The sequence below is a fragment of the Bos mutus genome, chromosome 28 (genome assembly GCF_027580195.1).
Source record: "Bos mutus isolate GX-2022 chromosome 28, NWIPB_WYAK_1.1, whole genome shotgun sequence".
In the NCBI taxonomy this organism is placed as follows: domain Eukaryota; kingdom Metazoa; phylum Chordata; class Mammalia; order Artiodactyla; family Bovidae; genus Bos; species Bos mutus.
This window is the reverse complement of record NC_091644.1, coordinates 37,557,010-37,572,219: the sequence shown is the minus strand read 5'-3', so window position 1 is coordinate 37,572,219 and position 15,210 is coordinate 37,557,010. Positions and strand designations below refer to the sequence as shown.

Below are 15,210 nucleotides of genomic sequence, written 5' to 3'. Positions count from 1 at the left end.
TAAGTTCTTCAACTGATTGGGTGAGGCTCACCACGTTATGGAGGGCAATCTTGACTCAGAGTGTACTGATTTAACAGTTGATCTCATCTAAAACATACCTTCACAGCAACATGGAGACTGGTGTTAGAAGAAATATCTGAGTACAATGGCCTAGCCAAGAGGACATATAAAATTAACCTTCACAACTACTTGCTAGGATGAGAAGCTGCATATTAGAAGGTACCAAAGGAAGGAAGGAAGGAAGAAGGCTGGAGGGAACTTTGCATGGTAAACATCTGCCACTGTGAAGTTCCCAGTGGAAATCTGACTTCCTTGTGATAGAGCTGTGAGGAAGACAGATGTGGAAGAAGATTGTAAAATGTTACAGCAAAAGTACTAGCCTTTTATTTCATTTTTCTTATAAAAATATTTTCCAGGATGTCCTTATGAGCAATTACTTACAGCCTCAATTCTTATGGTGTTCAGTTAGATACTGTGAAGTCAAATAAATCTATGGCTATTGAGTGGGTTGAACTGATCTTGATTTTCTCTTAAGTTACCCCACAACTCCAAGGGGCTTCTGTACTAAAGTAGGTGTCATTGCATATAGATAGCCAGCAGGTACATGAAACATCGCTGATTATTAGGGAAACGCAAATCAACACTGCAGTGAGGTACCTCACTCTGGGCAGAATGGCCATCATTAAAATCTCCAAATAATAGATGCTAGAGAAGCTTTGGTGGAGAAGGCAATGGTACCCCACTCCAGTACTTCTGCCTGGAAAATCCCGTGAACGGAGGAGCCTGGTAGGCTGCAGTCCATGAGGTCGCTCAGAGTTGGACAGAACTGAGTGACTTCACTTTCACTTTTCACTTTCATGCATTGGAGAAGGAAATGGCAACCCACTCCAGTGTTCTTGCCTGGAGAATCCCAGGGACGGCGGAGCCTGGTGGGCTGCCGTCTATGGGGTCGCACAGAGTCCGACACAACTGAAGCGACTTAGCAGCAGCAGCAGCAGAGAAGCCATGGAGAAAGGGGAACCCATCTGCTCTTCAGATCAGATCAGTTGCTCAGTCGTGTCCGACTCCTGGCGACCCCATGAATCACAGCATGCCAGGCCTCCCTGTCCATCACCAACTCCTGGAGTTCACTCAGACTCATGTCCATTGAGTCAGTGATGCTATCCAGCCATCTCATCCTCTGTCGTCCCCTTCTCCTCTTGCCCCCAATCCCTCCCAGCATCAGAGTCTTTTCCAATGAGTCAACTCTTCGCATGAGGTGGCCAAAGTACTGGAGTTTCAGCTTTAGCATCATTCCTTCCAAAGAAATCCCAGGGCTGATCTCCTTCAGAATGGACTGGTTAGATCTCCCTGCAGTCCAAGGGACTCTCAAGAGTCTTCTCCAACACCACACTTCAAAAGCATCAATTCTTCGGTGCTCAGCCTTCTTCACAGTCCAACTCTCACATCCATACATAACCATAGGAAAAACCATAGCCTTGACTAGACAGACCTTTGTTGGCAAAGTAATGTCTCTGCTTTTGAATATGCTATCTAGGTTGGTCATAACTTTCCTTCCAAGGAGTAAGCGTCTTTTAATTTCATGGCTGCAGTCACCATCTGCAGTGATTTTGGGCCCAACAAAATAAGGTCTGACACTGTTTCCACTGTTCCCCATCTATTTCCCATGAAGTGATGGGACCGGATGCCATGATCTTAGTTTTCTGGATGTTGAGCTTTAAGCCAACTTTTTCACTGTCCGCTTTCACTTTCATCAAGAGGCTTTTGAGTTCCTCTTCACTTTCTGCCATAAGAGTGGTGTCATCTGCATATCTGAGGTTATTGATATTTCTCCCAGCAATCTTGATTCCAGCTTGTGTTTCTTCCAGTCCAGCGTTTCTCATGATGTACTCTGTGTGTAAGTTAAATAAGCAGGGTGACAATATACAGCCTTGACTTACTCCTTTTCCTATTTGGAACCAGGCTGTTTTTCCATGTCCAGTTCTAACTGTTGCTTCCTGACCTGCATACAAATTTCTCAAGAGGCAGATCAGGTGGTCTGGTATTCCCATCTCTTTCAGAATTTTCCACAGCTTATTATGATCCACACAGTCAAAGGCTTTGGCATAGTCAATAAAGCAGAAATAGATGTTTTTCTGGAACTCTCTTGCTTTTCCCATGATCCAGTGGATGTTGGCAATTTGATCTCTGGTTCCTCTGCCTTTTCTAAAACCAGCTTGAACATCAGTAAGTTCACAGTTCACATATTGCTGAAGCCTGGCTTGGAGAATTTTGAGCATTACTTTACTAGCGTGTGAGATGAGTGCAATTGTGTGGTAGTTTGAGCATTCTTTGGCATTGCCTTTCTTTGGGATTGGAATGAAAACTGACCTTTTCCAGTCCTGTGGCCACTGTTGAGTTTTCCAAATGTGCTGGCATATTGTGTGCAGCACTTTCACAGCATCATCCTTCAGGATTTGAAATAGCTCACCTGGAATTCCATCACCTCCACTAGCTTTGTTCATAGTGATTCTTTCTGAGGCCCACTTGACTTCACATTCCAGGGTGTGTGGCTCTAGATGAGTGATCACCCCATCGTGATTATCTGGGTCGTGAAGATCTTTTTTGTACAGTTCTGTGTATTCTTGCCACCTCTTCTTAATATCTTCTGCTTCTCTTAGGTCCATATCACTTCTGTCCTTTATTGAGCCCATCTTTGCATGAAATGTTCCCTTGGTATCTCCAATTTTCTTGAAGAGATCTCTAGTCTTTCCCATTCTGTTGTTTTCCTCTATTTCTTTGCATTGATCGCTGAAGAAGGCTTTCTTATCTCTTCTTGCTATTCTTTGGAACTCTGCAGTCAGATGTTTATATCTTTCCTTTTCTCCTTTGCTTTTCGCTTCTCTTCTTTTCACAGCTATTTGTAAGGCCTCCTCAGACAGCCATTTTGCTTTTTTGCAGTTCTTTTCCATGGGTATGGTCTTGCTCCCTGTCTCCTGTACAATGTCACGAACCTCATTCCATAGTTCATCAGGCACTCTATCTATTAGATCTAGGCCCTTAAATCTATTTCTCACTTCCACTGTATAATCATAAGGGATTTGACTTAGTGGGATTGTAAACTGGTGTAGCCAATATGCAAAACAGTACAGAGTTTCCTCAAAAACTAAATGTTGGGAATTTCCTGGCATGCAGTGATTAGGACTTGGCACTTTCACTGTGGTAGCAGGGTTCAACCCCTGGTCAGGTAACTAAAATCCCACAAGGCTTGTGGCATGGCCAAAAAAAGAAAGAAAAAAAGATACATTCACCCAGTGTTCATAGTAGCACTGTTTTCAATAGCCAAGATATGGAAGCAACCTAAGTGTGAATCAACAGATGAATGGGTATAGAAAATGTGGTGTATATATACAATGGAACACTACTCAGTCATAAAAAAGAATGGACCATGTATTTACAGCAACATGGATGGGTCTATACATTATCATACTAAGTGAAGTAAGTCAGAAAGAGAAAGATAAATTCTGTATGATATCACATATGTGGAATCTAAAATGACACAGATGAACTTGTCCACAGCATAGAAACAGATTCACAGACTGAACAGACTTGTGGTTGCCAAGGAGAAGGGAAGCTGGTAGAGGCTGGATCGGGAGTTTGGGATTAGCAGATACAAACTATTATATGTAGAATTGATAAACAACAAAGTCCTACTGTATAGCACAGGGAACTATGGTTAATATCCTGTGATGAACCGTAATGGAAAAGAATATGGAAAAGAATGTATATATATATATTGCTGTACACAGAAATTAACATTGTAAATCAACTTGAGTTCAGTAATTTTTTTTAAAGTAAAATAGGTATCATGGTCCCAATAAAAAAAAAATCAAGAAAGTAGATGTAGTCACTGAGAGAGTATGTACCATAAGGGCAGTTATCAAGGAGGGAGCAGTTAATGGAATGAGGCAACCATGAAGGAAGAAGAGAACAGCTAGTTGACATTCTTAATCTGCACTCGATGGTTCTCTGGGGCCCATTAACAATCTTCAAAGGATTAATTAACTCCGTGAAATTATATACAAAGTTTGCACATATGTGGATAGCTGTCATCAGATTTCCAAAGTGACTTCACTCCCTGTCAACAACGGCAACAACATCAACAAAAGAAAAAGGAAAAAATAACCACTGGAAAGAAACTATGTGGTTTCAAGAAGTGAACCATTAAAGTATTGATATAATGCAGTAGAGATACCCAATAGGACATTAACTGAAAAATGTTCGATCAGTAGGCAATTAGAAGGTCTCTTCTTTGAACTGTGCTCCCTCAACCTCCTTTCCACTAAAGTCTGGCTTCTGATGCCACTACTCTACCAAAATTGCTCTTGATAATGACACTGACATTTATTTTGTGAAATCTAGTGAATAGTTCTGTCTTCTCATATTATATGACTTCTCAGTAGCTGTGACTCGACAGTCTTCCAGTCTGCTTCAACTTTTCTGGCTTAAGCCACCATTTCCTTTTGTGCCCTAGATGAAATGACTACAACAGCTCATAACTGACTCCCTTTTTTTTTTTTTTTTGGCCCTGCAGCTTGCAAGATCTTAGTTCTCCATCACGAGATGTAACCCAGGCCCCGGCAGTGAAAGCATCGAGTCCTAACCATTGACCACAGGGAAATTCCCCATGAATGACCCTCTTAACCCTCCCTCAACCCTGCCTCCCCCTTCTGTTATCCTGTAGAACTAGAAGGATCTTCTTCCAGTTTATTTTTTCTTTTTTTTACCTTGTTCGATCCTTCTTATCTTGCAGTTGTCAGTTCAAATGTCACCTTGAAAGTTATCCTCCCCTTACTTTCCTACTTTCAGTTGCTAACATTATCACTGAACCATCTATTTTTTTAAATTGCACCTCACACAATCTGAAATTATCTTATTTTTTTTTATTTATGTGCCATCTGCCTCATACCATTAAGACATACATTTTTTTCCAGGACTGGAACATTGCATCTCTTTTTCTCTGCTAGACCTCTAGTGTCTAAAAATAGTGTTTGGTGCAGAACTGGCACTTACTGACTTGATGCATGAATGATGATACTCAAAATGAATTGCATTTATAAGTTTGTGTTCTTTTGATACAGTGCTTTAAATATGATTTTTACAGCAAAGGTGGGTAAGTAACCCTATCAACCTGTTCTATTGAGAAATCAAGGGATATGAGGACTAAAAAATCACCTTGATGACCTGAAGTTAGTGTTGATATTTGAAAGATAACTGTGGAAGAACTGGAGGGAAAAGAGAAGCCAGAAGTGCAGGCTAAAAAGGATTAAAGTGAGAGGAGGGTGAGGAATGAGAGACAGAATGTAGAGATCTCTTTCAGGGGAAAATTTAGCAGAGAAAACATTTCAAAAAGACAACATGGTTGAGGGAGAAGTGTACAGGATCACTGTCTAGAGAAAGGGACTGAAGGCAGAGAAGTGTCATTCTTTCATTCTAGGCAAAACCAGGGAACTATTGTCACAACTCAGTGGAGACAGGAAATATTTTACAAAGAAAGGGAATATGCATGCTTCTGTATCCATGGGGCTGGTTTGAATTTGGTGGATGCCAATAATTTTCAAAAACTGTGGTCATTCTCTACCAAAAGATAACTTAAAAAAAGGGCACAGCTCTTCTCAGGACACAGATGAATGTCAGTAAATAACTTATCTTTATTCTGCTTCAGTTTTTGTCTAAATTGGGATCAATGGTATCCTCCATGGAGAAGGCGATGGCACCCTACTCCAGTACTCTTGCCTGGAAAATCCCATGGACGGAGGAGCCCTGTAGGCTGCAGTCCGTGGGGTCGCTCAGAGTCGGACAGGACTGAGCGACTTCAGTTTCACTTTTCACCTTCATGCATTGGAGAAAGAAATGGCAACCCACTCCAGTATTCTTGCCTGGAGAATCCCAGGGACGGGGGAGCCTGGTGGGCTGCCGTCTATGGGGTCGCACAGAGTCGGACACGACTGAAGCGACTTAGCAGCAGCAGCAGCAGGTATCCTCCAACCTTCATGAGTGCAGGAGGCTTAATCAAAATAAACAGTGATAAAGCCTATCTGATAAAGCCATCTGTGTCAAACCTGTAGTCTAACAAAATTTATTAAGTTGCTGAAATAAGGAAAACCACACACCAGAGGAATTGGAGGAGTTTAACTCAAAAAAAAAGGGGGGGGGAACAGGAAAAAGCGGACATAGCATAGAATTTGGTGGAGTGTAGATAAGAATTAAGCTCAGGCTTGAGCTATGAAGTTGACTCCAGGGTCATGTGTTCTCAAAAACTATTAATATAAAGTTAAATGTGGAATGTTACATTTGAAAATACCTTATTTGAAGCAGTATGCCTGGGTTGGCAAAGTGTCAGAATGATCCCCAGGACTCAGCTCTGCCAGGCAGATATACGATATTCCATGATTACTGATATGATTTCACACAACAAAGCTTCTGGAAGTTTGTTTTTGGAACATGGTTTCTTAGCCTATGTCCTTTCATTAATCAACAAAAGCAGTTTTTACAGCTTCATAAGGGGCATCTCTATGTGTTGAAATTCTGTTTAATTTTGACATTCAGCTTGAAGGCTAGCCCCCTGAAGTGTTATTCAGTTTCTCTTTGGTTGGAATAAAGGCCTTTTAAAAGCAATAACTATACTATGGACATGATACGCTTTAATCATGTACCACACTCCGCGACGGGGAAACTTTTATTTATCCGTCATCTCATTTGATCTTCCGGAGCAGGCAATGGCACCACACTCCAGTACTCTTGCCTGGAAAATCCCATGGCTGGAGGAGCCTGGTGGGCTGCCGTCCATGGGGTCGCACAGAGTCGGACACGACTGAAGAGACTTAGCAGCAGCAGCAGCATTTGATCTTCACAACTCTTGAGATATGAGAAAACTGTTAGAAATTAACATGTCTATGGAATTTCCTTTTTCTATTACTGCGTTTACTTTCATTCTGCCTTACGATTCAGCCCGTTAAATTTTTTTCCCCTAGCGTTTGAGGCATCAACACTAGTTTCTTTTCTATGACCACCTCAGACTTCCTATATGGTAAATTCCCCACGAACATGGAACTGAATCTCATACGGGACTTGTAACTCGCTTCCGTGATAACTAGTAAACTGGAAAGAGCGCGATCCTTCTTTCCGTTATCCCAAGTTTAGGGGGCATCGCGGGGTCAGCCCAGGGGCCGAGTGTTTGGCTGGCTTTGGGCGGGCTGACCACACCTCCCGCTACCCAGACTCTGGAGCTGATTTTCAGCACTGAGATTCAGCTGCCGCAGCTCCCGTCCCCGGGGGCGGGACTTCCTGTCTTCCTAAAGGAGCACTTCCGACCAGAGCCGGAAGCTGCCTCGGGGCAAAGCGCGTGCCAGGGGCTGTCGCTCAGATCACCCTGGCTGGCTGCAGGCAGGTGAGCTTGGGGTGAGTCTGGGTAGCGGAGGAAGCATGCAATGCTAGCTGGCTCGTGACCCGTGCAACCGTGCAGGGCTCTCGGTCTTTTTCCCCTTTCTTAGAAACTTCCAAGATTGCCGGGCGTGGTCTGCTTCTTGAGGCTTTGACCGAATCCATCTGCACTTAAGTCTTTGACCGAATCCCCTTGCATTTGCGGGGGCGGGCGGGGTCTCCGGCCTGGCTGCGGGCGAGCGGGGCACACTGCATTGCACTTCACGGAAAAGCCTGTTGACTTGTCACTTGGAAATAGGTGAAAATGGTACAGGCGACCCACGACTTGGTGTCAGGTTAGAGAACCAACTCTGACCTTTTAAATGCTTTAACATTTATGATGTAGGAGAACTAATGTTAAGTGGGTGGAGAACGTATTTACAAGTTTTACCTACTGTTCACTGCTGACAAGAGGACTGTTCTAGGTTGTGGATGGATCCAGATGAGGGTGTGGTATCCCTGTCCCTAAAGAAACTACAGTCCCGTTGTGAAAACAGGACTCACAAATGCCAAACTGTTACAGAAAGAGTAGACAGATTAAGAGTACAGACTTCTCTCGTCTCGCGTTAATATAGCCATGAGGACTGTTGTTTGTTATTTGTCTCAGCTTTTTTCATCTTTTTTAGTTTTAACCTTTGTGTATACTTTTATAATAAAATAGCATATTGCTGGGTATTTTTTTTTAATCTAAGTGGACAGTCTGTGCCTTTTGACTGGCAGCCTTACTGTACTTATATTCAAAGTCATTTCTGAGGTATTTGTTCAAGCCACAACCTTTTGAGTCATCCTTGACTCATCTCTTTCTCACACACATTTAACCTATCAGCAGCAAATCCAAGAACTCAGCCTTCAGAATCTATCCAGAGGCCCAAGCCCTTCTTACCACCTCCCCTTATCGAAATTGCAGCTATCTTTCACCTGGATTCCTGCAGTAGACACCTAACCAATCTGCTTTTTCTTATTTCAGCCTTTCCATCACATCTAGTGATTCTTCTTAAAAAAAAAAAAAAATCAGATTATCTCCCTCTCATAAAAGTCTCCATGGACTTCCCATTTCACTCAGATTGAAAGCCAGATTCTTTAGAACGACCCTCAAGGTGCTTTCTGATCCCGCCCTTGCTATATCTCTGATCTAATCTCCGGCTCCTCTCCCCCTTTATTCGGGTGCCTCAGGCACATCCTAACCTCAGGATATTCACACTTGGAATTCCTTTGTCTGAATGTCCACAGGGCTTAATCCCTCACCTCCTTCATATATTTTTTTTAACTTTACCTTTTCAGTGAGGACTTCCCTGGCATAGCCTTCCCTTACATTTCTATTGTACCCATCCTCCTCCTGCATATCACCATATGACCCGCTGTGGGATTGGTTCATTTCTCTGGCTCAGCAATGTTTACCCCACAACCATAGAAGCTTATGTATGAGAGCTGGTATTTTTCTGTATTTTGTTTACAGCTGTATCCCTAGTGCTTAAAACAATACCTGGCTTTTAGTGGGCTCTTTATAATTGTTGAAAAACCTTTTTTTGCCATTTTATAATTTGTACTCTCTGCCCTTTTTCTTTCTCTTTCCTTGCCTTTTTTTGAATTGAGGTTTTATCTTCTCTTTTTCCTTCTACTTGTTTGAAGATACATTATTCTATATATTTTATTTCTGTTCTTACAGTGGTTAATTTTAATTTTATTGTGGTTTAAAATTAATGTAGTTAATTTTAATTTTACTGTGCATAATTGAAACTGATCGGAAAGCTTTGCAAAACTGTATTGTTTTTACCTGTAAGTTACTGGTTTTTTAACAGGCTTCCTGGATCAGCTCAGTATTTATTTTTGTAAGATGTAAATATTCAATAAAACTAGTAGTTGTTACTATTTTCTGGTGGTCTTTATTTTTTCCTTTTTGGTTTATTACAAAGTAAATTTGTCATATACATTAATAAAATATTTACTGTATACTTAGCACTCAAAGTTTTGTTTTTAAATATACAATACTTTTCCTCCCTTACGTTTTTGCTCTGAAATGTGCAAAAGAGTCCACTAGAAGATATGGTAGATATTATTATGAAATGAATATTGCCCAGAAAGCAGGTAGAGACTACCAGAAAGGGAATTTTAACAGTTTGCTGGTTATTAGGAGCAGATGGAATGAATTTGTAGGAGAGTTATATGGGAAGATTTGGTAGTATTTGAAAGTATGTGGAGAAAAGGCACAACCTGGTTCATTCATTTTATTAGTTCTGTTTCATATAGTTGTATAGCTGTGTCATAAAAATTGTAGGTTTGGTGTGGATTTAAGTCATTGGTGTTTGAAAGAGAAAACGTGTCTGCAGCCTCTTCAGAAACCTAAAGCTTTTGGAGGCACTACTTAAAATGATGTGAGACAATTCAGTGTGTGAGGGCCAAGGAATACTGTGAGGATGTAGCAGAACTTTGACATGGTCTTTGACATCAGGTATGATGTGCATAGAGGACAGCAGGACATTATGCTAAGTGAAGTAAGCTGGTCACCAAAAGATAACTGTATGCTTTGACTTTTCTGACATATTTAGAGTAGGCAAGTTAATAGAAATGGAAGGTGGGACCTGGGGAGAGGAGGTTATGGGAGTTGTTTAATGGATATAGATTTTCAATTTTGCAAGACAAAAAAATTTTGGTGATTGCACAGCAGTGGGTGAATGTATATAATGTACTGAACTGTGCACTTAAAAATGGTTAAAGTAATAAATTTTATGGTACGTTTATTTTACAACAATTAAATTTCTTTTTAAAAAGGACCACAGGTGGGTTTCTTTAAAATTGGGCTGTTAAAACTCAGAAGTTGTTACATTTTAGGTGGTCCTTTTTGCCCATACTATTCAAAGGTGTTGTATTCCCACTTTCTGTAGTTTCCCATCCTGAATCTCCAATCAGTGAAACCCTATCAGGTTTCACAACCTGGAAAGCTTGTTCTCAATTTCTGCTGCAGATTTCCATCAGCTTAATCAGAATGGTTTCCACATGGAGTCTGTCTCACTCTTAACCCTCCTGTTTCTTCACAGTTACTGAATTTGACCCTTACATTACTAATTCTAGGTCTTAATTGTTTACTGTTAGTTATCTCTCCTAATTAAACTCTTAAGTTCCTTACAAGAGACTGTCTTCTACTTATAATCTTGGTGACAGAAAGGTTAATGAGTGTCAGAATTCATAGCTTGTAAGTGCCTGAACCAGGATTACTACCTGGAGCGCCTGAATCTCAGTGCAGCATGTTTCCTATTGATGTTGTTTTCTACTTTATAAGTATCAGTGTGTGAATGATACTTCAGACCTCATGCTAAATTATTTTAATACAATTTGGAACAAATAGCAGGAAAGATACAGCAAATACGTTTAGAAAGATAACAATACGTATTGAAAAGCTTTTTTCTAAAATTAATTCACAAAATGCCAGTGTTCTCACTGTTTCTGTTGGGCATCAAACATCGTTTTGCATCCCTTGGTGGCTAAACAAGGTAGGAGATGTGGTAACTGAATCAGTACCTACGGGTGGAAGAGGCTCACTGGAATTAGACTTCCCCATGTCAACTACCATTATTCTTTTTTTTAATTAAATTTTTATTGTATATAAGAGTTTAGTTGATTTACAGTGTTGTATTAGTTTCAGGCGTATAGCACCTGATTCAGTTATACATCTGTCCTTTTTCAGATTCTTCTTTCTCTCTCCCTCTTCCTTTCCCCTCTGGTAACCATAAGTTTATTTTCAGAGTCTGGAGTTCTGTTTTTGTTTTGTAAATAAGTTCATTTGTATCATTTTATTTTTAGATTCCACACAGGATATAGGATATAGTATTTCTGTCTGACTTAGTTCACTTAGTTTGATGATACATAGGTTCATCCATGTTGCTGCAAGTGGCATTGTTTCATCCTTTTTATGGCTGAAGAATACTCCGTTGCCTGTATGTACCACATCTCATTTATCCATTCCTCTGTCAGTGGTCATTTAGGTTGCTTCCGTGTCTTTTAACTGTAGTGGTTGGATGGCATCACCGGCTTAATGGCCATGACTTATAACAAGCTCTGAGAGTTGGTGATGAACAGGGAAGCCGGAATGCTGCAGTCCACGGGGTCACAAAGAGTTGGACACAACTGAGCAACTGAACTGAAATAGTGCTGTTATGAACACTGTATGCATATATCTTTTCAAATGATAGTTTTTTCCATATACATGGGCTTCCCAGGAGGCTCAGTGGTGAAAAATCTGCCTGCCAGTGCAGGAGACGCAAGAGACGCAAGTTCAGTCCCTGGATCAGGACAGACCCCTGGAGGAGGAAATGACAACCCATTCCAGTATTCTTGCTTGGGAATCTCATGGACAGAGGAGCCTGGTGGGCTACAGTCCATACGGTCGCAAAGAGGGAGATGCAACTGAGGACAGCCAGATACATTCCAGGAGTGGCATTGCTTGATCATACGATAGGCTTATTTTTAGTTTTTTAAAGGAAACTCCATACTGTTCTCTATAATTGTACCAATTTACATTCCCAACAACAGTGTCGGGAGGTTCCCTTTTCTCCACACTCTCTAGCATTTACTGTTTGTAGACTTTAAAAATATGTATTTATGTATTTATTTTTGGCTGTGCTGAGTCTTTGTTGCTGCCTGTGGGCTTTCTCCGGGTGCCGTGCATGGACCTCATTGTGGTGGCTTTTCTTGTTGCAGAGCATGGCCTCTAGGGGGTGTGGGCTTCATGCCGTGCAGCACGTGGGCTTAGTAGTTGTGCCACATGGACTTAGGTGCTCTGCGGCATGTGGGATCTTCCCAGACCAGGGATCAAACCCATGTCACCTGCATTGACAGGCCCATTCTTAACCACGGGACCACCTGGGAAGTCCCTGTTTATAGACTCTTTGATGGCCATGCTGATAGCTGTGAGTTGATTTGCATTTCTCTAATAATTAGAGACGTTGAGCCTCTTTTCATGTGCTTTTTTGGCCATATGTGTGTCTTTGGAGAAATGTCTATTTAGATCTGCCAATTTTTTGATTGGACTCTTTTTTTTTTTAATACATAAAGCTACATGAACTGTTTATATATTTTGGAGATTAATCCCTTGTCAGTTGTCTCATTTGCAAATATTTTCTCCCATTTTGTGGGTTGTCTTTTCGTTTTGTTTATGATTTCTTTTGCTCTGCAAAAGCTGTTTTTTTATTTTGGCTCTGCTGAATCTTTGTTGCTGAATGGGCTTCTCTCCAGTTGGGGTGCACAGGCTTCTCACTGTGTGGTCTCTGTTGTTGGGGTGTGCTGGCTCAGTCGCTGTGTTGCATGGACTGAGTTGCACTGCAGCATGTGGGTTTTCCTGGACCGAGGATCAAACGCTGCATTGGCAGGTGGGTTCTTCACCACTGAGCCATCAGGGAGACCTCTGTTACTGGACTTTCTGTCCGGGTCTGTTGCTCTCTATTGCTGTTTTTATGCCAGTGCCATCCGTACTCTTTTAATTGCTATAGCATTTTCTAAAATCAGGGAGCCTGATTCTTCCACCTTTGTTTTTCTCTCTCAGAATCATTTTAACTATTACTGGTCTTTTGTGTTTCCATACAGATTTCACAAATTTTTGTTCTAGTTCTGTGAAAGATGCCATTGGTAATTTGATGGCGATTGCATTGAGTGTGAAGATTGCCTTGGGTAGTATAGTCATTTTAACTGAATTGATTCTTCAATCCAAGAACATGGTATATTTTTCTGTGTCATCTTCAATTTTTTCTTTTTCTCCCACCGCCCCCACCCCCACCACCTTCAGTTCCTTTCATCATCATCATATAGTTTTTAGAGTACAGGTTTTTTGCCTCCTTTAGTAGTTTTATTCCTAAGTATTTTATTCTTTTGATGTCGTGATAAATGGGATTATTTCCTTAATTTCTCCTTCACTAGTGTATAGAATGCAACAGACTTTTGTGTATTAATTTAGATTTCTTTGTATGTTTGTTTGTGTTTTTTGGATGTGCTGCACAGCAGATATGACCGTAGCTTCCTCAACCAGGGATTAAGCCCATGCCCCTGGCAGTGGAAGCATGGAGTCGTGACCACTGAACTGCCAGAGAAGCCCTTCTGTGTATGAATTTTGTATCCTGCAACTTTACCAAGTGCATTAATTAGCTCAGTAGTTTTCTGGTAGCATCTTTATGATTTCATATGTATGGTAAGAATTGGACACGACTGAGCAACTGAACTAAACTGATGTCATCTACAGTTACAGTTTTACTTCTTTTCCAATTTGGGCTCCTTTTATTTATTTACTTTTTCTTCTCTGATTGCTGTGGCTAGGACTTCAAAAGTATGTTGAGTAAAAGCGGAAAGAGTGGATATCCTTGTATTGTTCCTGATCTTAGAGGAAAGGCTTTCTGCTTTTCACCATTGAGTATGATGTTAGTCATGGGCTTGTCATATATGACTTTTATTATGTGGAGATAAGTCCCCTCTATGTCCACTTTCTGAAGAGTTTTTATCATGAATGAATAAGTTGAATTTTATTACAAGCATTTTCTCTGTTGAGATTATCATATGGTTTTTGTTCTTCAATTTGTTAATGTGGTGTATCACCCTGATTGTTTTGCAGATATTGAAAAATGCTTCATCCCAGGAATAAATCTCACTTAATAATCTAGTGTATGATCTATTTAATGCATTGTTGGGTTCAGTTTGCTGGTATTTTGTTGAGGATTTTTGCATCTATGTTCATCAGTGATACAGGCTTCTAATTTTCTTTTTTTGTGTGGTATCTTTGTCTGGTTTTTGCGTCAGTGGTGGTGGCCTAATATAATGAATTTGGGGGTATTCCTTCCTCTGCAAGCTTTTGTAAGAGTTTCAAAAGGATTGGTATTCAGTTCAGTCCAGTCGCTCAATTGTGTCTGACTCTTCGCGCCCCAGTGAGCTGCAGCACGCCAGGCCTCCCTGGCCAACACCAACTCCCGGAGCCCACCCAAACTCATGTCCATTGAGTCAGTGATGCCATCCAACCATCTCATCCTCTATCGTCCCCTTCTCCTGCCCCCAATCTTTCCCAGCAACAGGGTCTTTTCCAATGAGTCAGCTCTTCACATCAGATGGCCAAAATATTGCAGTTTCAGCTTCAACATCAGACCTTCCAATGATCACCCAGGACTGATCTCCTTTAGGATGGACTGGTTGGATCTCCTTGCAGTCCAAGGGACTCTCAAGAGTCTTCTCCAACACCACAGTTCAAAAGCATCAATTCTTCAACACTCAGCTTTCCCTATAGTCCAACTCTCACATCCATACATGACTATTGGAAAAACCATATCCTTGACTACACGAACCTTTGTTGGCAAAGTAAGATCTTTGCTTTTTAATAAAAAAAAGTAAAATCTTTGCTTTTTGCTGCCTAGGTTGGTCATAACCTCCCTTCCAAGGAGTAGGCATCTTTTAATTTCATGGCTGCAGTCACCATCTGCAGTGATTTTGAAGCCCAAAAAAATAAAGTCTGACACTGTTTCCACTGTTTCCCTATCTATTTGCCATGAAGTGATGGACCGGATGCCTTGATTGTAGTTTTCTGAATGTTGAGCTTTAAGCCAACCTTTTCACTCCCCTCTTTCACTTTCATCAAGAGGCTTTTTAGTTCCTCTTCACTTTCTGCCATAAGGGTGGTGTCATCTGCATATCTGAGGTTATTGATATTTCTCCCGGCAATCTTGATTCCAGCTTGTGCTTCTTCCAGCACAGTGTTTCTCATGATGTACTCTGCATAGAAGT

General features: G+C 41.1%; 1 protein-coding gene across 1 annotated transcript in view; it reads left to right on the top strand.

Moving 5' to 3' along the window:
- The first annotated feature begins 7,337 nt into the window (after positions 1-7,337).
- TBCE (tubulin folding cofactor E) overlaps positions 7,338-15,210 on the top strand; it is an 89,056-nt gene continuing 81,183 nt past the window's right edge. Inside the window, 1 exon segment of the mRNA XM_005905648.2 lies at positions 7,338-7,429. The gene's annotated coding sequence lies outside the window, so the exon portion shown is untranslated.